The sequence below is a fragment of the Capra hircus genome, chromosome 12 (assembly GCF_001704415.2).
Source record: "Capra hircus breed San Clemente chromosome 12, ASM170441v1, whole genome shotgun sequence".
NCBI classification, from domain to species: Eukaryota; Metazoa; Chordata; class Mammalia; order Artiodactyla; family Bovidae; genus Capra; species Capra hircus.
Genome location: NC_030819.1, coordinates 84,430,828 through 84,454,885, shown reverse-complemented (window position 1 = coordinate 84,454,885; position 24,058 = coordinate 84,430,828). Strand labels below are relative to the sequence as shown.

Sequence of the window (24,058 nt, the reverse complement as noted above, 5' to 3'; positions counted from 1 at the left end):
CTTCCTCCTGAGTATGGAAGAGTGCTGTGGTCCATGGGGTCGCAAAGAGCTGGGCACAACTGAGTGACTGAACTGACCTGATGGAAGAGAGGCAACCAACAGTCTTCACGCTTACATTTTCCCAGGTTTATCATGAGTTTCCATGTTTACAATTTTAAAAGTACTGGGGAGGCCTTCCAGTTGGCTCAGATTTTGTTTAAGGCATTTCTCTGGGCCAGTCACTGTGCAGAGAAGGCACCAGGATTGTTTTAGTTTGGGTTTCCATCCCTACACCAATCACAACCAGCAGGACCTGTCAGCTGGTGGCAGACAAACTAATAGGTGTCTGCCTACTCCATCTCCTTGACTTCACATGTACCAATTCCTTTCCCTGACTTTATCTGACAAATATCTATTAAAAGTTCATTTAGTGCAAAGCATTGTGCTAGGCTATTAGATTAAGCATTTGCATTTAATATACCAAAATTAAATTTTTTTAAGGAAAGCAAACATCTTTCCTTAATCCCTACAGTCATAATTAAGTCTTTTCTGCATTTATTTTTCAGAGTCACTTTGTAGCAAAACCTTCAAGGACTGGTTTATTTGGACCATCCTAGTACACATGAGTCGGGTGATTTTTATCTTTTGTTCCTATCCTTGCCATCTGTAATCTGTCAGGCAGTCCTGAATCTATACCATCAGGCTTGTTTGTTCTATTTCTCTATCCTTTTATCATGGTTCCATTAACTCACATCCAAGGGTGTCAAGAGAATAAATAGTCCAATAAAACAGAAGAATATACTTCCAGTTTTAAAAAGAAAGAAGCATACAAGAAATACATAAATCATACCATATGACAATAGCTTAGAAGATTGCATGGGAGGATCTTTGTGCTTTCTGCAGGAGAAAAGAAAAATGAAATTTCCATGCCTTACATCAGCACTTGACAGCTGAATATTGGGCAGTAAAAGGAGGAATGGGTGTCAGGAATGATTTTGCCTGAAATAAGCACAAATCCATGGAGGATGACCATATGTTTTCCTTGGCGATCATCTTATAATTCAGGATAATTTAACCCTACCCTAAACCTACATTTTGTCTAAGAAATTCTTAATCATAAACATTTCCTCCTCATAATACACAGTCTCTTACAACATGGGCTTGACACGCAACTCCCTATTACTTAATGTCACACCTATGTAATGGACACTCATGTCTCAATGAGCTCTTCCCAGATAAACAGAAGGCACCTGTCCAAGAGTAATAAACACTTGGTACACAGGTTACTAAGAGCACAAATAAAGATAAATTTGTTAGCCTGACCTAAATGTTCTCTGGATCTCAAATTAATCTAATGTTATCTGGCATTTGGCACTTCCTCTATCTAAACTGAAAAGACCACTCTATTGTCAGGGTCTCGTCACTCTTTCAAGAAGTAATTGTTCTTTTGCCTCCTGGTGCTTCCCCGCTGCTTCAATGGGGTACACTGTGAGCTCCAAATGTAGCACCCAGATTCAAGCAGAATATAATGCAAAGTCATTCCAAATCAAATGTTTGGTTCCTGGAGTCAACACTGATGTAAGGCTAAGCCTAACATCTAAGGGGAATTTTTTTTTAGATTTTCTACATGACTTGAATTAGAAATTTATTATATTAGCATTTACAAATGCACTTTAGAGTTCTCAATTTAAACTCATAGTTTTACAGTTGAGGAAACCCGGACTCCAAGAACTAATTTCCCCAAGGTCACACAGACCTTAGTGAGTGCCAGCTTATTTTACCTTAATTACAGAGAAACTGAAACTATTTAACTGCTCAAAATATGTTCTATACATTTTAATTTGTTTAGTTATGACAAACAAAGAAATTTTCTCTGTCAATAGAAAGCTGGATTAATGAGCAGCCAACAAGCTTACCTGCCAACTTCTATAGATATTCACAAGTTAGTAATTAGTTTCCCTTTCTAGGAAATAAAGATTCTGTACACCAGTCTCTAAGAAGGAGAAGAACCACCGAGAAGGTCACCAGCTATAAACAGAGAAAACTCATGCCCCAACCTCCCCATTAAATAAGAATACTTACACTAAAATTATTACTACTATTACTATTTAGCATAATACAACCTCTGATGTCTTCCCAGAGCAAGTTCTGGAATGTGGTTTATAGCTCTTAGGAACTGATTCTCCTTTTACAACCAAAGCTTGTTTGCTATTGCCTAGAAACCTGGTGTTTGGAAAAAGTCACTTACTGACAACTATGACCAAAATGAAAGCTTTTCCTCATCTGAACCTAACCTGATCTTCTGCCTGAAACAGGCAAGATAGCTTTACAGTAGGACAGAATCACGCTGCATGTACCTCAAACTCACTAGTCCAAAGGGTCATGTGACCACTGTGTGCTCCCTGCAAACCCGCCCTGGCTTGTGAATTTCCCTTGTTTGCCTCTTTGGCCGCTTGATCAGTCCTTCTACTTCACCTGCGCTCTCCACAGGACTGCCATACGGTGGTACAGACTTTTCCCAAGCATCTGCCCATTTTATTTGTCTAGAAGCAACAGTTCTCCAGCTGACTCTGTTCATCCTCCTATCAGGACCAAATGTTCTTAGGGAAATTATTTTTATTATTATTATGCACATGCACATCATGGAGGAATTTCCCAGTGCAATGCTTAGCAAGAGAAATGGGACGCAAAGAGAACATGCTGAACAATCCCATATTTGTCAAGTTCAAAATCAGCAAACCTAAGTCTATGGTTAAACAGGTCAGATAGTGGTTGCCCTTGGCTGGGGTATCAATCATCAGTGGGCATCAAGAACCTGCTGGTGACACTAGAAAAGTAGTGTCTTGGTGTGGGTAGTGGCAAAAGTAACTTATGTAAGCACTCACCTCGTGTAAACGTGAATTGTGTACTTTACTATATGTAAATATGCATGTATTATGCTTTAATTTTTAAAATATGTTATATCTATTTTTTTTTAACTTTTGTTTAAAGACCCAGTGATGTGCTTGATGTGATTTATATAAGAAGCATTCCTCAAAGTCAGGTTTCCATTTTGGCTCAGCTGGTAAAGAATCTGCCTGCAATGAGGGAGACCTGGGTTCAGTCCCTGGGTTGGGAAGATACCCCAAAAAAGCGAAAAACAACACACCCCAATATTCTGGCCTGGATAATTCCATGGGCTGTATAATACCTTGGGTCACAAAGAGTCAGACATGACTGAGCCACCTTGCCTTTCATTCCTCAAGATCACCATTACTATAATTATAAATTTCTTTTTCATGGTGCACAGCCTGTTGTCCTAGCCTTGATCAATGGGGAAGCCCATGTTTACCCGCACCAGCCTGGTTGCTCTTCCAGGAGACAATGTTAGCCAGGCTGTTCTGCAGAGGATGTGGGCTCCCATCTCCCTGCACTAGGCTGCATCTTGCAGAGTTGTTATGATCACCTAGTGTTTTCTCCTGGTCAGGATTATCTTCTAGATATCCAGACTACACATACATCTTTCTGGATATGCCAGACAAATCCAAAAGAACACTCAGAAATTTTCCTTCAAGTATTTTAAAAATATTTTAAATATAAAAGCATCACAATACCAAAGAATATTGTGTTTGATTCATAATCTTCATAATTAATAAGAGAATTGAAGGCGTGTGATCCCAATGATTATAGTATGCTAACTAATCACTTGGTTTCCTGTGTCCATGTTCTTTGTCCATCCTTGTCTATACATACAAATAATTTAAAAGATATAGTCATACCATATAGGCATTAAAACTGGTACACAGATAAATAGAATGCAATAGAGAGTCTTTCCAATCTGGATGTCTTTTATTTCATTTTCATGCCTAATTGCTCTAACTAGTACCTCCAGTATAACATTGAATAGATGTGGTGAGAGCAGATATTATTGTATTATTCTTAACCTTGGAGGATCTAGTTTTCCCTCTTTAAGAATGATGTTAGTTGTGGATTTTTAGACATGGCCTGTATTAGGTAGAGGGCGTTCCCTTCAACTTTCAGTTTATTGAGGTTTTTTTTTTTTTTCCATGAAAGGATATTAGATTTTGCCAGATGCTTTTTCTGTGTCTGCTGAGATGATCATGTTGTTTTTTTCTCTTCACTGCATTAGTGTGGTATATTGTACTGAATGATTTTTGTGTATTGAATTACCCATGCTTTGAGGAGATAAATCCTACTTGGTTATGGTGTATTATATTTTTATATGTTGCAGGATTTAGTTTGCTAGTATTTTGTTGAAGATTTTTGCATTATAAGTGATATTGGTCTGTAGTTTTCTTGTGATGTCTTTGGCTTTGGTATCAGGGTCATACTGGCTTCATAGAATGAGTCAGAAAGGATTCTTGGACTTCTACCAGCAGCATCTGATGGCAGGATGTCTCACAGGAAGTTCTCCACTCCCAGGCATTGGTTCCTGGGCTTCCTGCCTCAGAAGTACAGCACCCAGCACCAGGGGAAGGTAATGGGCTTCCCCAAGGATGACTCTTCCAAGCCCATGTACCTCTCAGCCTTCCTTGGCTACCAGGCTGGCATGACCCATGTTGTGAGAAAGCTTGATAGACCATGGTCCAAAGTGCATAAGAAGGAAGTTGTGGAGGTTGTGACGATAGTGGAGACTATGCCCTTTATGACTGTGGGCAATGTGGGCTGCACGGAAATGCTATGAGGCCTCCAGACCTTTAAGTCTGTCTTTGCCGAGCATATCAGCAATGAGTGCAAAAGGTTTTTCTATTAGAACTGGCATTAAATATAAGACAAACGCCTTCACCAAATACTGTAAGAAGTGACAGGATATAGAAAGCAAGAAGCAGCTGGAGAGGAACTTCAGCCCATGCCCAGATGTGCCTGCTTCCTCTATGCCAGAATAAGACCCCCCTAATGGAGAGCCAGGTGAATAGAGGCACTGTGGCCAAAAAAATTGGACTGGACCCATAAGACTCTAGAGCAGCAGGTCCCTGTGAACCAAATATTTGAGTAGGATGAGACAATTATTGTCATTGGGACAACTAAGGGCAAATACTACAAAGGGATCACCAGGCATTGGCACACCAAGAAGCTACCCTGGAAAACCTACCAGGAGTCTCACTAAGTTGCCTGTATTTGGGTATGTCATCTTCCCTGGGTGGTCTTTCTGTGGCTTGGGCTAGGCAGAGAGGCTGCCATCACTGCACAAGATCAATAAGAAGATCTACAAGATTGGCTAGGACTACCTCATCAAGAATGGCAAAATGATCAAGAACAATGCCTCTACTGATTACACCCAAAAGCATCAGCCCTTTGGGTGGCTTTGTCCACTGTGGTGAGGTGACCAACGACTTTTTTATGCTCAAAGACTGTTCGGTAGGAACCAAGAAGAGAGTACTCACCCTGTGCAAGTCTTTGCTGATGCGGACCAAACAGCAGACCCTAGAGAAAGTTAACTTCAAGTTTATTCACATCACCTCCAAATTTGGCCATGGCTGCTTCCAGATAGTGGAAGAGAAGAAAGGGTTCATGGGACCACTTACGAAGGACTGAATTGCAAAGGAAGCAGGGGCTTAGTATCAGAATAGATTGTACAACTGGCAAAATCTCAATAAAGTTGATTTCCAGTGAAAACAAGAGAAGAAAGTGTTCCCTCTTCTATTTTTTAGAAGAGTTTGCAAAGGACTGATGTCAATTCTCCTTTAAATGTGTGGTAGAAATCATCAGGATATAATTTCCTTTACACATTTAAATGGTATGGTATTAACACAGTGCTATTTTAGCTTGTATTTCTTTAATAACTAGCAAGGGAGGGATTGGGAGCAGGAGAAGAAGGGGATGACAGAGGATGAGATGGCTGGATGGCATCACTGACTAGATGGACGTGAATCTGAGTGAACTCTGGGAGTTGGTGATGGACAAGGAGGCCTGGCGTGCTGTGATTCATGGGGTTGCAAAGAGCCGGACACGATTGAGCGATTGAAATGAACTGAACTGAACTGAACTGAAGGTTAAACATCTTCCCATATGTTTCCTTATTAATTATCTCTCTTGGTATGTATTGTTTGTTCATATCCTTTGCTAATTTTTATATTGGGGTCTCAACATTTTCTTATCAAGTTTAATGAGCCTTTTAGAGTTCAGTTCAGTTCAGTTCAGTTGCTCAGTCATGTCCGACTCTTTGCGACCCCATGAACTGCAACACGCCAGGCCTCCCTGTCCATCACCAACTCCTGGAGTCCACCCAAACCCATGTCCATTGAGTCAGTGATGCCATCCAGCCATCTCATCCTCTGTCATCCCCTTCTCCTCCTGCCCTCAATCTTTCCCAGTATCAGGGTCTTTTCAAATAAATCAGCTCTTCACATCATGCGGCCAAAGTATTAGAGTTTCAGCTTCAACATCAGTCCTTCCAATGAACACCCAGGACTGATCTCCTTCAGAATGGACTGGTTGGATCTCCTTGCAGTCCAAGGGACTCTCAAGAGTCTTCTCCAACACACAGTTCAAAAGCATCAATTCTTTGGCACTCACCTTTCTTTATAGTCCGACTCTCACATCCATACATGACAACTGGAAAAACCATAGCCTTGACTAGATGGAACTTTGTTGGCAAAGTAATGTCTCTGCTTTTTAATATGCTGTCTAGGTTGGTCATAACTTTTCTTCCAAGGAGTAAGCATCTTTTAATTTCATGGCTGCAATCACCATCTTCAGTGATTTTGGAGCCCAGAAAAATGAAGTCAGTCACTGTTTCCACTGTTTCCTCATCTATTTCCCATCAAGTGATGGGACCAGATGCCATGATCTTAGTTTTCTGTATGTTGAGCTTTAAGCCAACTTTTTCATTCTCCTCTTTCACTTTCATCAAGAGGCTCTTTACCTCTTCACTTTCTGCCATAAGGGTGGTGTCATCTACATATCTGAGGTTATTGATATTTCTCCTGGCAATCTTGATTCCAGCTTGTGTTTCCTCCAGCCCAGCATTTCTCATGATGTACTCTGCATATAAGTTAAATAAGCAGGGTGACAATATACACCTTGCATACTCCTTTTCCTATTTGGAACCAGTCTGTTGTTCCATGTCCAGTTCTAACTGTTGCTTCCTGACCTGCATAGAGGTTTCTCAAGAGGCAGGTCAGGTGGTCTGGTATTCCCATCTCTTTCAGAATTTTCCAGTTTATTGTGATCCACACAGTCAAAGGCCTTGTCATAGTCAATAAAGCAGAAATAGATGTTTTTCTGGAACTCTCTTGCCTTTTTGATGATCCAGAGGATGTTGGCAATTTGATCTCTGGTTCCTCTGCCTTTTCTAAAACCAGCTTGAACATCTGGAAGTTCACAGTTCATGTATTGCTGAAGCCTGGCTTGGAGAATTTTAAGCATCACTTTACTAGCATGTGAGATGAGTTCAGTTGTGCGGTAGTTTGAGCATTCTTTTGCATTGCCTTTCTTTGGAATTGGAATGAAAACTGACCTTTTCCAGTCCTATGGGCACAAGTGTGGCCGAGAGGAGCTACCCCATGCCCGAGGTCAGGGATGGTGGCCTAGAGGAGCTACCGCACCTCCAAGGTAAGGAGCAGCAGCTGCACTTTGCTGGAGCAGCCGTGAAGAGATACCCCACATCCAAACTAAGAGAAACCCCAGTAAGATGGTAGGCGCTGAGAGAGGACATCAGAGGGCAGGCAGACTGAAACCACAATCACAGGTAACTAGCCAATCTGATCACAGGGACCACAGCTTGTCTAACTTAATGAAACTAAGCCACACCATGTGGAGCCTTTTAGAGTAGTTACCCTCAAAACATTATATTTTAATCTACTAATTTTTTATCATCCAGAAATATCGTATTTTAAGCATAGGGAGGATAAGTCAGGTTTTAGAAACACTTCTACTTACAATTTCCTCTTAGTTTTATCCTGTTGGCAAATAAACTTTTCTACATTTATTGGGGTCAGCAGGAGGTTACAAATCTAACTAAAAATAAACTGAGTTTCCTTGATGACCAGGTCGATTTAAAAAAAAATTATTTTCTTGAATACTTATTTGTTTTCACTGTCAATCCAGGCATACACACACACACATACACATGCACACACACACACACACATATATCAGACATACCTAATCCATAAGGTAATATCCTCCCTCTGAGTCCCTGCTGATGGTTCCATTTAGGGAGTTCAACTTGCTTAGTGCCATGCCTACATGCTCAGCTCAACACAACATCTAATTCAACTTCCCCCAACTTTTTTACACAAAGTGTTAAGTATTAGTGTAGTCGCTCAGTCATGTCCGACTCTTTGCAACCCCATGGATGCAGCCCACCAATCTCCTCTGTCCATGGGATTCTCCAGGCAAGAACACTGGAGTGGGTTGCCATTTCCTTCTTCAGGGGATCTCCCCGACCCAGGGATCGAACCTGGGTCTTCCACATCACAGGCAGATGCTTTACCCTCTGAGCCACCAGAGAAGCCCAAGGGAAACATCAAAATGGAAAACAAGCCATTTAACCAGTATGTATCTTGAAAAATTCATTCAGTTCACCATTTTAATGAAAAGCTAATGAAAAGGACTTGAGTCTTCTATAGGGACAAACATTTGATTAATAAGACCAGTTGGCATATGGTCTGCTTAGAGGATTTTAAACTAAAATGTTATTCCCTACAAGCCTATAACAATGCCTGGACAACCCTCATTAGAAAATGTGTAATTTGTGATTAGATTTGGAAAAGATTTATTCCATATATATTTTGTGTGGGTTATGTATGTGAAGGTAAGTGAAGGTGAGTGGACTGTCGGTATATGAGTTTAAATGAACAGAAAAGGAAATAAAACACATAGCTTTTTTTCATTCCATAATTTTTTAAATAAAATTTTATTTACTTTCCTAAACTTCTCACAATTTAATATTCCACAGAGGTGTTTTTGCTAGCACAGAATAAGAGCCAAATCACTCAAAGTCAGCCTCAATAAAGTAATTAAAACTACCTAGTATAGATTTTCCCTGGCTCTTTGCACTATCACTGGAAACAAAACTGCTGTTTATGTTTAGGAGATTTTTATCTCCTAGTCTCTTGTCACTTTAGGTGAGTACACACACAGTTACACAATGTTTTTTCATGCCAAACTTATAGGAATAATATACATGTTGACTATATGGAAGGTGTTTTAATCATTCTTGTGTTTTTCATTCTTCTTTGGTCTATTTCTCCTAATCATAAATTGATCCTATTTTGTACATTTTATTCCTTTAAGAAGTTGCTGTGTCTTAAGCCATGTCAGACTCTTTGCCAGCATACAGGTTGCATCATGCCAGGCTCCACTGTCTTTCACTATCTCGCAGAGTTTTCTCAGATTCATATCAATGAGTCAGTGATGCTATCCAACCATCTCATCCTCTGCCACTCCCTTCTCCTTTTACCTTTAATGTTTCTCAGCAACACAGTCTTTTCTAATAGGTTAGCTCTTTGCATCAGGTGAAAGAAAGTGAAAGTGAAGTCACTCAGTCGTGTCCTACTCTTTGCTACCCCGTGGACTGTAGCCCACCAGGCTCCTATGTCCATGGGATTCTCCAGGCAAGAATACTGGAGTGGGTTGCCATTTCCTTCTCCAGGGGATCTTCCTGACCCAGGGATTGAACCCAGGTCTCCCACATTGCAAGCAGAGGTTTTAACCTCTGAGCCACCAGGGAAGCCCATCAGGTGGCCAAAGTATTAGAGCTTCAGTATCAGTATACAATGAGTATACAATGTATCAGTATACAATGAGTATTCAGGGTTTATTTCTTTTAGGATTAACTCGTTTGATCTCCTTGCAGGCCAAGGGGACTCTTAAGAGTTTTTTCCAGAACCACAATTCAAAAGTATCAGTTCTTCCAAGCTCAGCTTTCATCATAGTCCTATTCTCACATCTGTTCATGACTAATGGAAAAACCGGCAGCTTTGAGTGTATGAAACATTGTTGGCAAAACTGATGTCTCTTTTTAATACATTGTCTTGGTTTGTCATAGCTTTTCTTCCAAGGAGCAAGTGTCTCTCAATTTCAAGGCTGCAGACACTGTCCACAGTGATTTTGGAGCCCAAGAAAATAAAATCTGTCACTGTTTCCTCTTTTCCCCCACCTATTTGCCATGAAGTGATAGGACTGGATGCCACAATCTTAGTTTTTTGAATGCTGAGTTTCAAGCCAGCTTTTGCACCCTCTTCTTTCACCCGCATCAAGAGGTTCTTCGGTTCTCTTTCACTTTCTCCTGTTAGAGTGTTATCATCTGCATATCTGAGGTTTTTGATATTTCTTCTGGCAATCTTGATTCCAGCTTGTGCTTCATCCAGCTCAGCATTTCACGTGATGTATTCTGCATATAAGTTAAATAAGCAGGGTGATAATGTATAGCCTTGATGTACTCCTTTCCCAATTTGAAACAAGTCTGCTGTTCCATGTCCAGTTCTAACTGTTGGTTCTTGACCCACATACAGGTTTCTCAGGAGGCAAGTAAGGTGGTCTGGTATTCCCATCTCTTGAAGAATTTTCCAGTTTATTGTGATCCACACAGTGAAAGGCTTTAGTATAGTTAATGAAGCTGAACTAGCTGTTTTTCTGGAATTCCCTTGCTTTCTCCATGATTCAGCACATGTTGGCAATTTGATCTCTGGTTCCTCTGACTTTTCTAAACCCACCTTGTACATCTGGAAGTTCTCAGTTCATGTCCTCCTGAAGCCTCGCTTGAAGGATTTTAAACATGGCATTGCTAGCATGTGTAATGCAATTTTACAGTAATTTGATCATTCTTTTTTGTTGACTTTTCTTGGGATTGGAATGGAACTTGACCTTTTCCAGTCCTGTGCCACTGCTGTTTTCCAAATTTTTTGACATGTTGAATGCAGCACTTGAACAGCATTATCTTTTAGGATTTTAAATAACTCAGCTGGAATTCTATCACCTCTACTAGCTTTGTTCATAGTAATGCTTACTTAGGCCTACCTGACTTCATACCCCAGGATGTCTGGCTGTAGGTGAGAGACCACATCATCATGGTTATCTGCATCTTTAAGACCTTTTATATATAGTCCTTCTGTGTGTTCTTGCCACTTCTTCTTAATCTCTTCTGCTTCTGTTCGGTCTTTACCATTTCTGTCCTTTATTGAGCCCATACTTGCATGAAATGTTCCCTTGATGTCTCCAATTTTCTTGAGATTTCTAGTCTTTCCCATTCTGTTGTTTTGCTCTATTCTGTGCATTATTCATAGAAGAAGTTCTTCTTATCTCTACTTGTTACTCTCTGGAACTCTGCGTTCAGTTGGGTATATCTTTCCTTTTCTCCCTTCTGTTTCACTTTTTTTTTTCTCAACTGTTTGTAAAGCTTTCTCAGACAACCTCTTTGCCTTTTCGCCTTTATTTTTCTTTGGTATGATTTTGTTCACTGCCTCCTGAACCATGTTACAAATCTCCATCCATAGTTCTTCAGACACTCTGTCTACCAGATCTAATCCCTTGAATCTATTCATCACCTCTGCTGCATAATCATAATTGATTTGATTTAGGTCATAGCTAAATGGCCTTGTGGTTTTCCCCACTTTTTTCAATTGAGCCTGAATTTTCAATAAGGAGCTCATGACTTCAGCCACAATCAGCTCCAGCCTTTGCTGACTGTGTAGACCTTCTCCATCTTCAGCTGCAAAGAATATAATCAATCTGATTTCAGTATTGACTATTTGGTGATGGCCATGTATAGAGTATTCTTATGTGTTGTTGGAAAAGCACACTTACTATGACCAGTATGTTCTTTTGGTAAAATTCTGTTAGCCTTTGTCCTGCTTCATTTTGTAGTCCAAGGCCAAACTTCCTGTTACTCCAGGGATCTTTTGACTTCCTAATTTTGTGTTCCAATGATGAAAAGGACTTTTTTTATGTTAGTTCTAAAAGGTCTTGTAGATCTTCATAGAATCATTCAGTTTCAGCTTCTTTGTCTTTAGTGGTTGGAGCATAGACTTATATTATTGTGATGTTGATTGGCTTGGAAACAAACTGACATCATTCTCTTCTGTTGACTCCATTTCTCCTTAGGGATTCTTGCCCACCGTAGTATATATAAGGGTCATCTGAATTAAATTCACCCATTCCCATCCATTTTAGTTCATTGATTCCTAAGATGTCGATGTTCACTCTTGCCATCTCCCACTTGACCATGTCCAATTCACCTTAATTCTTGGACCCAACATTCCAGATTCCTATGCAATATTGTTCTTTACAGCATCAGACTTTACTTTCACCACCAGACACATAGACAACTGAGCATTGTTTTTGCTTTGGCCCAGCCACTTCATTCTTTCTGGAGCTATTCATAATTGCCCTCTGCTCTTCCCCAGCAGCACACTGGATACCTTCCGACCTAGGGGGCTCATCTTCCAGTGTCATTGCTTTTCGCATTCTCATACTGTTCATGGGGTTTTCTCAGCAAGAATACAGAGTGGTCGGCCACTTCCTCCTTCAATGGACCGGTTTCATCAGAACTGTTCACTATGACCCAGTCTGTGTTGTGGCCCTGCATGACATGGCTCATAGCTTCACTGAGTTATGCAAGTCTCGTTGCCACAACAAGGCTGTAATCTATGAAGGAGACTTTAAGAAGTATCCCTACATATTTTTATGTGTAATTTAACAAAGCATAGGTATCTCTAGAAGCTTAATAGACAATGTATACCTACATGATCCTTGCAAAATGTACCTAACCTTTCTGGGTCTGTTTCCCCATTCCTAGTAAGATGATAGCTCTTTCAAGATTGTTGAGTGATTCTACCAAATCTTTGCTCTAGCCATCTTAGCAGATGTAACAAGAATAGAGGCCACTGAACAAATAAAAGACAGCATAGGATCAAGGAGCATCATCAGGGACCAAATCCTGTCCTCTCTGCTGCCCAGATGATTCAAAACCCTTCCCCTTTACCTGAAAAATCACCCTGAGTGAAGGGAAGGAGAAAAGAGACAGAAAGGCCTGAAGTTCTGTAACTATGTTAAACCATGGGTAAGTAAGGAAACACTGGACTGACTGAGTCCACCATGAATTGCCCAGATTGACTTTTCTACATTAACCTGCCATTGTGAGGCTCCTTCTCTGAGACCAAAAAAAAAAAAAAAACCAGACGCCTATTCTCTTCAATCACAGTTGGATCTAGTTTGGCAGAGTAGTTGGAAGATTTGTGGAGGAGAGTTAGGTAGAGAGAGGACTTCTTCTGTAAACTTTCTCCTCATTATATCCTTCATGGATATCCTATCCATTATTAGATCCTAAGCACTGACATCAACACTTAGACACATGGTTTCTTTTGAAGTAGACAAAAGTGTGAGTCACAGCTGGTGCTAGAGAAGACTCATGAGAGTCCCTTGGACTGAAAGAAGATCAAATAAGTCAGTCTTAAAGGAAATCAAACTTGAATATTCATTGGAAGGACTGATGCTGAGTGGAAGCTCCCGTATTTTGGCCACCTGATATGAAGAGCTGATTCATTGGGAAAGACCTTGATGCTGGGAAAGAATGAGCACAAAAGAAGGGAATAGCAGAGGATGGTTATATAGCATCACCAACTCAATGGACATAAATTTCAGCAAGCTCTAGGAGATAGTAGAGAACAGAGGAGGCTTGTGTGCTGCAGTCCATGAGGTCCCAGAGTTGGACACGACTTAGCAATGGAACATCATCGCTGGAAAACTTTTTTCCAACCTCATGTCAGTCTTTATGTTTAATCTATTGCTAATGGAAATGTTCTACCAAATCCAGGAAAAATACACCCTTTACACACCTTACTTGCATAATCATCAAATTATGAAAGTATCTACAGTCCTGACTGAGCGTATCAGCATTGCCAGTAACAGTAACTAGGTCATCAGAACTTGAAATAGCTACCAAGCATTACCATTAGCAAGAGCCCATAGAGCAGAGGTCAACAGTTAGATGTTCACACAAGTGAAAGTCTTCTAAAAGCTTTAACATGGGAAACTGTTTACCAGCTCTTTCCATGCAGTGACACGGATATGCTTTATTCATCTGGGGAGAACAAACTCATTGATGCTGTGAAGCAAGCACCTCCTTCCTGTAGACAACTTTCTTACTGCCATTAGTGATCATGCTTCAGATAGGAGTCAACGTGGCACCTTTACATTATCTCTTTCTACAACCGTGAATCCCTCTCAGCACATCGCAAGAGCAGGAAAATGAGCAAGTGAAAACCTGAAAACAGGTTGGAAACAGAAGCACCGCATTTAACTGAACTGAAAAGTTCTTCCTAAGTTTGTGGCAAACTCACTTGTCAGCAAAGTGTGAACTGATATACAACTGTTTAAAGACTATTTACCCTAGTTAGCATGAATATTCATTCATTTCTCTGCAGAAATAACAATGTGCCTGGTTACAAGGCAAAGACTTGTTGGGAACATTATATTATACATCAGCACATTACATAAGTTGTATGAATTAGATTATCTTTCTGAAATTCAAAAATCTCTGAATTCTAAAGTGCCGAGGTCCAGCCCCGGTGGATCCAGGGTGATTCGAAGGTGGGGACGGAGTCGGCGTCTCTGGAAATGACTTGTTTAATTACAGATAGAAAGGGATTAGAAGATTAGCGGAGAAAAAGAGGCTGAATAACTTGGTTCACATGGGATACCAATCACCACCTACGCAGGCCGCAGGCATCTTTCCGTTCTCCAGAAGGAGAGGTGGCACTGAGGCCCCCCCGGTCCGATCTTAGAAGCCCAGGCAAAATTAGTAGGCTTGGTGGGTACCCATGTACCAGATGGGAATTCGGCCAGAAAACAGTAGGAGAGAAAAAAGGGGGCTGAATAACTTGGTTTACGTGGGATACCAATAAAATTCCAAGACAAGGAATTTGCACCATCTACGTTGGGCCACCGGTGCCACTTGAATATCGGAAGGTGCCCCTCCTTGGGCTCCTTCTCGCGTGGTCTTGAAAACCGGGGCGAATAAGTAGACTTGGAGGGCACCCACGCTCCAGATGGGAATTCAGCCCGAAAAATGGGGAGCAGAAAAGAACGACACGAGGGAATCAGTCTTTCCGGAGAACTGATCAGATTTCTTTATTTTTGGGTTTGCTTATATACCTCTTGTTACACATAGGGATGAATACAGAGTCACGTGGGAGTCGGCGGTCCTGACCTTTATCAAAATCAGGTGCTTCACATAAATGTATAAAAAAGGTCTTAGGGATATTACATCATCTTCTGGCCATGAGTGAGACCTGCTAACATTTTATGATCCTTTCTTTCTGATAACCAAAAAACTTATTTTTTCCAAGGGTGTTTTTTCTTAAACCAGGCACCACCCTCCAAATAAAGTTACATTCCTATAGGGTGAGGGTGTAGTGAGTTACAATCAAGAAAGGAATTTATTTAACCCAAGGTTAACATGATTAGTCTTAAAGGTTAATACTTATTTCTCCTATATGCTTAAAGGTTAATACTTATTTCTCCTATATGCTTAAAGGTTAATACTTATTTCTCCTATATGTTAGTTATATTCATTATAAGGGTAGGGAATATGGAGATTTAGCAGCAAATATCAGCCCCATAAATGAAAATCCTTTCACCAATGCTCCCCTTAAGATCTATTTAATCTTAAGATATGATAAAGTTACATTCTTACATAGCAAGGACACAATGTTTTATAACAAAGTACAGTGATCTATTACAAAAGAGAAAATCCATTAACTCAAAAAGTCTAGTATCACTAACATCAAAAACTACTATATTTCCTTTGCTATATTCCAAATACATTGATTAGTATATTCCCAGGTGTCCAAGGATATGGAGGCCTGGCGGCAATCATTGACTCAACAAGAAGAAAAAGTCCTATGCTAATTAAGACTCTCAAAATACTCCAAAACTCTCTGTGCTGTTTACAGTTGAGAGGTAGTAAACAATCATGTGCCTAGAGGCAGCAGTATGGATAATCCTGTCACACAAGCTAGTCTGTCAGCAGAGAGGTTTGACCTGAGACATCCTTGTCCCACCCAGAGCAGGGAATTAGCAGCAATTATTGACACAACAAATGAAGAACCTTTCACCAATATAATTCCTAACCAACTATACTAACAATTTCTAACTCCCCAAAAGAATTTGCCTTTAGTAAGTCTAAAACATCTCGTGCCTCTCAGGTTGGGAGGCTGTAAACAATCACATGTGGCCGGACAAACCTATACAGGTGGGCTAGATAACCTTCAGAGGAGTCGGCAAGCTGAAACACTCTTGTCACGCCCAAGAATTTTTATTGTCTTGGAGCTGCACGTTTACTCCTTCTCCGAGAGAAACGGTTATGGGGGAGAACCCCCCGTAGAGTCAGAGGTGTAGGTGAGAGCATAAAACAGACTCTGGTTTTGGGGTTAGATGCTCGGGAACAGGGGGTTTCCTGAGGCTTGATCACGCCTTTGCGTATGCCAAGCCTCCTTCCTCATGACCTTTGCCACGGGCGGAATTCCTCACGCTGGCCCCCGGCACTAAAGTCTTTGTAGCGTCAAAGGTTTCAGGTAAAAAAGAGTGTATTTGTACTCATTTTTCTGATTAGGTGATACAGAATTAGTCTCGTCACTTTAATTTCGTATGGTAATGTACTTGGTCCATACTCCTGATTCTAGTTTCCTCATTTATATCCATGCCATAATATATCTCATATTAACTGGAGTACTAGGTAATTTATGGTAGCTGAGCACTTAACTTGAATATATGTATGTATACATATATAAAACCTATATGTTTATGTGACACAAACACACACAGAGAACTGCTTTAGGAACCACCTCAAATTTAGTAAACACAGGTATATAACTGATACTTTCATTCAACAACCTATTTCTCAGGAGCAAAGTTTAAATCAAGTGTGCTGGCAGTGACAGAAGGAGTATCACTGAAAAACCTAGTTTTAAAGAGGCTGTCTTCAGGCTCTACTACAAAGCCACAGTCATCAAGACAGTATGGTACCGGCACAAAGACAGACATATAGATCAATGGAACAAAATAGAAAGCCCAGAGATAAATCCACACACATATGGACACCTTATCTTCGACAAAGGAAGCAAGAATATACAGTGGATTAAAGACAATCTCTTTAACAAGTGGTGCTGGGAAAACTGGTCCACCACTCGTAAAAGAATGAAACTAGATCACTTTCTAGCACCATTCACAAAAATAAACTAAAAATGGATTAAAGATCTAAACGTAAGACCAGAAACTATAAAACTCCTAGAGGAGAACATGGGCAAAACACTCTCCGACATAAATCACAGCAGGATTCTCTATGACCCACCTCCCAGAATACTGGAAATAAAAGCAAAAATAAACAAATGGGACCTAATTAAAATTAAAACCTTCTGCACAACAAAGGAAACTATAAGCAAGGTGAAAGGACAGCCTTCAGAATGGGAGAAAATAATAGCAAATGAAGCAACTGACAAACAACTAATCTCAAAAATATACAAGCAACTCCTGCAGCTCAATTCCAGAAAAATAAACGACCCAATCAAAAGTGGGCCAAAGAACTAAATAGACATTTCTCCAAAGAAGACATACGGATGGCCAACAAACACATGAAAAGATGCTCAACATCACTCATAATCAGAGAAATGCAAATCAAAACCACAATGAGGTACCATTTCATGCCAGTCAGAATGGCTGCTATCCAAAAGTCTACAAGCAATAAATGCTGGAGAGGGTGTGGAGAAAAGGGAACCCTCTTACACTGTTGGTGGGAATGCAAACTAGTACAGCCACTATGGAGAACAGTGTGGAGATTCCTTTAAAAATTGCAAATAGAACTGCCTTATGACCCAGCAATCCCACTGCTGGGCATACACACCAAGGAAACCAGAATTGAAAGAGACACATGTACCCCAATGTTCATCGCAGCACTGTTTATAATAGCCAGGACATGGAAATAACCTAGATGCGCATCAGCAGATGAATGGATAAGAAAGCTGTGGTACATATACACAATGGAGTATTACTCAGCCATTAAAAAGAATACATTTGAATCAGTTCTAATGAGGTGGATGAAACTGGAGCCTATTATACAGAGTGAAGTAAGCCAGAAAGAAAAACACCAATACAGTATACTAACGCATATATATGGAATTTAGAAAGATGGTAACGATAACCCTGTATGCGAGACAGCAAAAGAGACACAGATGTATAGAACAGTCTTTTGGACTCTGTGGGAGAGGGAGAGGGTGGGATGATTTGGGAGAATGGCATTGAAACATGTATAATATCATATAAGAAATGAATCGCCAGTCTAGGTTTGATGCAGGATACAGCATGCTTGGGGCTGGTGCACTGGGATGACCCAGAGGGGTGGTATGGGGAGGGAGGTAGGAGGGGGGTTCAGGATTGGGAACACGTGTACACCCGTGGTGGATTCATGTTGATGTATGGCAAAACCAATACAATATTGTAAAGTTAAAAAATTTTTTTAATTTAAAAATTAAAAAATAAATAAATAAAGAGGCTGTCTTCACGAGGGGAACTCTCAGATCTCTCTTCAAATTGCTGAATATCTTAAAGGAAGTTGATCTTCATGCTGGGAATCAATTTATATGTAAACTGTTTAAAGAGCTTGTATGTGACATCCACAAATACAGAGAACACTGCAAGAGTTTCTTCTTGAAGATATTGCAAGAAGAGCGTAGGTATCTATTTTTCAAAGAACTGTAATACGTATTCTCTGTATTTGGTTTTGTATAATGAGGGTGATAATAATAGCCACCCCAAGAGTTGTTTTGAGGGTTAGATAATACATTAAATGTCAAGCCCAAGGCATTCTACATGGTACCACTGTGAGGCAGAATAGCTAGCATCATTGCCCTCAGTTTTCAGATGGGGCCCAGAAACCGTAGGTGGCTTGTCCAAAGTCACATGATCAGTACAGTAAAAAAGGGACACTTGATCTCATTTGCCAGCAGAAAGTTCAGTGTTCTTTCCACAACTTCTTACTATCTAAAATAAATGAGGGAGACATGGCAAACCACTCCAATATTCTTTTCTGTGAAATTCCACGGACAGAGGAGCCTAGCAGGCTCCAGTCCTTAGGATCACAAAGTGGCAGACACAGCTGAGGCAACTTAGCAAGCATGCATCTTTTATCATAACTTTTGCTAAAGGGGAAATAGCTTTATTATTTTTACTGATTATTTAAACAAAACATGCTCATTGTATAAATAACTGTGCATATTGGAGAGATGTAAAGAAAAAAGTACAAAAAAATCACATCCAATCACCTAGAAATACCCATGTTTAATTAGAAGCATCATCTTTAAGACATTTTTCTGTGCGTAAACAAGTGTAAATACAATATAACAGGGTTTCCCTGGTGACTCAGTGGTAAAGAATCCATCTGACAATGCAGGAGATATGGGTTCGATCCCTGGTCCAGGAAGATCCCACGTGCCATGGAGCAAGTAAGCCCGTGTGCCACAGCTACAGAGCCTGTGCTCTAGAGCCCGGCAGCCACAGCTACCGAAGCCACACGCCCTAGAGCCCGCGCTCCACAGCAGGAGAAGCTACTGACATGAGGAGCCGGCACACGGCAACAAGCCAGCTGTCCCTGCTTGCCACAACTGCAGGAAAGCCCACAGAGGAATGAAGACACAGCACAGCCAAAACTAAATATAGAAAATTTAAACAAATAGCTATGGCTTCCCAAAAAAACCCAAACAAACAATGTAACGATTAAATAGGATAACACATATCATTTTTATAGTGCATTTTTGTAAAATAAATTATAGACATCTTTACATATTAATAAATATGTTTTAAATTTTGAAATATTTACTAAAGTGCACAAAACTTACAGTTTTACTGCTCAATTTATTTTTAAGACCCACAACTAGTGGAAAAGTCCATCTGGGCAATTCATGGTGGACTCTGTCAGTTCACTGTTTTCTTGGTTACTTATGGTTTGACATAGTCACAGCACTTCGGGACTTTTTTCTCTCTTTCTCAATCACTTCACCCATGGTGATTTTTCAGTTAATGGTCAAGGGCTATGAATCATCTGGGCAGCAGAAAGAACAAGGTTAGAACCTTAATGATGCTCCTCTGTCTTACGCTGCCTTTTATCTGCCCTCTAGGCAGCAGGTTTCATTCTTGCTTTGTCTGGTGAGAGGGTTGGAATCATTCCCTGACAGCTGGCTGTCAGGTTGTGTATTCTGCACCCACTTTATTCCAAACACAAGGTCTCTTCAAGTCTGCCCACCAACCCATCTGCCTTAGTCTGTTAAAACTAAATATACCATAGACTGTGTGGCTTAAACAATAGACACTTCTTTTTCATGGTTCTGGAGGCTGGGAAGCCCAAAATCAAGGTGTCAGCAGATTCCGTGTCTGTTAAGAGCCTACTTCTTAGCTTGTAGACTGCTATCTTCTCACCGTGTCCTCACATGGCAGAAGGGGCCAGGGAGCTTTCTGGAGCCTCCTTCATAATGGTACTAACACCATTTATGAGGGCTCCACCCCCACTACCAAACCACCTCCCCAAAGCCACACCTCCTAACACTGTCACTTCTCAAGGTCAGGTGAATTTTGAGGGACACAAGCATCCACTGTGTAACATCATCTGCACCCCTTCAGTCGCCTTCCCAGTGCCAGACTGAGATCACCCTTGGGACTACGAGCTGACACACCTAACACAGGCATTGCCATTCCGCTGCTAGGGCACCATGCGACAGTGGCCCTCAGAGATGTTCACATTCTCATAGGCAGAACTTACGAACAGGATACTTTACATAGCAGATGTGATTAAGTTAAAGATCTTGATATAGATTATACTAGATTATCCTGGTAGGCCCAACATAATCGTAAGACCCTTATTGAAAAGGGAAGTACGAAGATCAGAAGCTGCAAAGGAGATAAACAGAGAGAGGAAGATGCTGGAAGATGCTACACTGCTGGCATTAGAAATGAGAAAAGGGTTATGAGTGAAGGAAATCTCTAGAAGCTAGAAGAGGCAAGGAATACATTCTCCTCTAAATCCTTCAGAAGGAGTGTAGATTCCACAACAACCTTGATTTTAACACACTGAGACTGATCTTGTGCTTCTGACCTCTAGAATACTTGTGGTAATTTGTTATAGCAGTAATTTGAAACTAATACACGTACCGAACATAGAGCTTCTTTAAAGGCTCTACCTAGAGAAGTAAAGCATAGGCACCCTCTTCACAGGTACGCCTTAACTGAAATTGGATTCCTATTCTCCCCACTCACCCCACTGTCAAAGCTTGGTCAACACGAATGCAGAGAATTATATTCCTTTTCAGAGAACACTGATAGCAGCCAAGTTTGTTACTCTACTCTCTCTCTGTGAAAAATAAAGCTGCTTCTTCACCCAGAAAGGAGAAAAACTCACTAGACAGTTATTCTTCCAAACCTATCACTTGTTTTAACACTTTAAGACTTTGACTTCTAATATGAACAACTTTTCAAACTATACATGTTTCTCTCACAAAGTCCAGCTCTTTAAGCCCAAGCTTTTTAACTTTAAAATTTCATTCACATACACATTTATTAAGTTTACTTTGTTCTTTTCCTGAGCCAATAAATGCATTGATTTAGTGATAGGTGGAGAGAGAACCTGGGTTAATATCACCATAATTTATTTCTATTCATATAAACCTCCATCAACAGTTTTTATTAAAGTACAGTTGATTTACAGTGTTGTTTTAATTACTACTATTCTGCAAAGTGATTGAATTATATATATATAATATATATTTTTAAAAATACTCTTTTCCATTATGGTTTATCACAGGATATTGAATACAGTTTGCTGTGTTATGTACTATGAATTTGGTATTCGTCCATTTTAATATGTAAAAGCTTATATCTGCTGACCCCTCTTCTCACTCCATCCTCCCTGCTTGGTAATCACCAGTGTGTTCTCTAAGTCTGTGATTCTGTTCCTGTTAACAAACGTAGATTCATTTGTGTCATATTTTAGATTCCACATATAAGCAATATTATATGGTATTTGTCTTTCTTTTTCTGCTTATTAATATGATAATATCTAATTGGACCCTTGTTGCTGCAAATAGCATTATTCTGTTCCATTGTATATGTATACAATATACAATTCATCCATCTGTCATCCACCAATATTTTTAATGATTATAAAATATTCTACTATATGGTGACTCCAGAATATATTTACCTAATTCCCTTTTGATGGACATTTTGATTGCCAAGTTTTTGCTAATATAGTGTAGACATGGAGTGGAAGGGGAGGGTGGGACAGATTGAGAAATTAGCACTACCAGGCATAAAATAGATAGCTGGGGGGAACCTACTATAAAGAACAGGAAGCTCAGCTCAATGCTTGTGGGGCCCTAAATGGGAAACCTTGAAGAAAGAAGGGCTAGCTTTGCGGTTTAGAGCTAAGATGGCGCCTGGGGGAAGAGAGAGGGGCGTGGTCTATGTTAAAGTTTTTGATTGTCTCTCTTGATTTCTGTGCAGCACGTGATCACCATAGACTCCTGTTACAATGAAGAGCATGACGACTTGACCTTTAAGGTGATTGGTGCAACTATGGTATATTAAGATTTGACCTTTAACATGATTGGTGCAACTATGGCATATTACAATTTGACCTTTAACGTGATTGGTGCAACCCTCGCAAAACCCCCTTGCTTGCCTGTATAAACCAAGAGTTTGTGGCAATGCAGCGGAACTGCTTAGAGGGAACCCCTGTCGCGTGTGATTGTCTCTCCATCGCTGAGGGGCTGGGTTGGCGGACAGCAGCCTCATCTCTCCTTGGGACCCCTCGGCTTTGCTGAGGGAAGTTCCATTGCCTCTCTCTTTCTGCGGAGTGCCCCCTGCAGGTGCTCTGTGATGACCTAGATGGATGGGATGGGGATGGAGTGGGAAGGAAGTCAAAGAGGAAGAGGATATATGTATACATAGAGCTGATTCACTTAGTTGTTCTACAGAAACTAACACAGCATTGTAAAGCAATTATATGCCAATGAAATTAAAGACCTACATGATTCTAAGTTTAAAAAGTGCAGAAATGAATTTTGATCAGTTGTGACATCATTTCTTTAAAAAAGAGCCTTAGGAACAGATTTTCTAGTTCAAAGTGTATGCACGTTTTACACTTGGAAACTTGTTACCAAACTGATTTTCTCTTATGCTAGAATTAAAAATAAATTGTCCTTTTTGTTTTACCAGTTTTTCTTTTGTGTATAGTCCAGTGTATGAGAGACCCCTTTATCCACACTCTGTCCAATCAGAGGAGTTAGCAATTTTTCTTTATCCACAATGGATCAACAATAATATTGAATTGGTATTTTACTTTGTATGTCTTTGACTATTGGATTAAATGTTTACTGGTCATTTTTAGGGTAGCTCAAACTGTAAAGAATCTGCCTGCAATGCAGGAGGCCCTGGTTCAATCCCTGGGTTGGGAAGATTCCATGGAGGAGGGCATAGCAACCCACTCTAGCATTCTTACCTGGAGAATCCCATGGACAGAGGAACCTGGCGGGCTACAGTCCATGGGGTGGCAAACACCTTCTCTAGATTCATCGGTCATATCCTCAGTCCATTGTTTTTTACATTGCCTTCTTCATATAAGCTTTTTCGTGCCATCACAACATTTTTCCTATGCTTGTCACTTATCTTTTTTCTTTTATTTAATTCTATGGTTTCTCTACCTCCATTAGATTGTCAAGTATGTCAATCATTCTTTTAAAAGTTCTGATTTAGCTAGCACTCCTGCGTTTAATTTTAGTACTGTTGGTGATTTGCGGAATGTGATATCTGAATGTTTGGATTAAGCAGGAACATTTAAAAATAAAGCCTTCTACTTTTCTCTCCCCAAAGTATTTATTTATTTAATTGATATGGTTGCATTTAGGTCTCCAATCTTACTATTATTTTCTTTCTTTTTAACAGACAATTTTATATTAGCGTTATTGTGATATTTTGTGATTTGATATCTTCATGTATTTATAAAATGATCCCCACACTACTGTCCAGTTACCATGTTACATTTGGAAACTTGTTACCGAGTGTAACAAGTTACTGTCTGGTTACCATTATA

The 24,058-nt window shown here is 40.2% G+C and overlaps 1 pseudogene; it reads left to right on the top strand.

The window, feature by feature from the left end:
* LOC102168643 lies at positions 4,373-5,538 on the top strand (annotated as a pseudogene).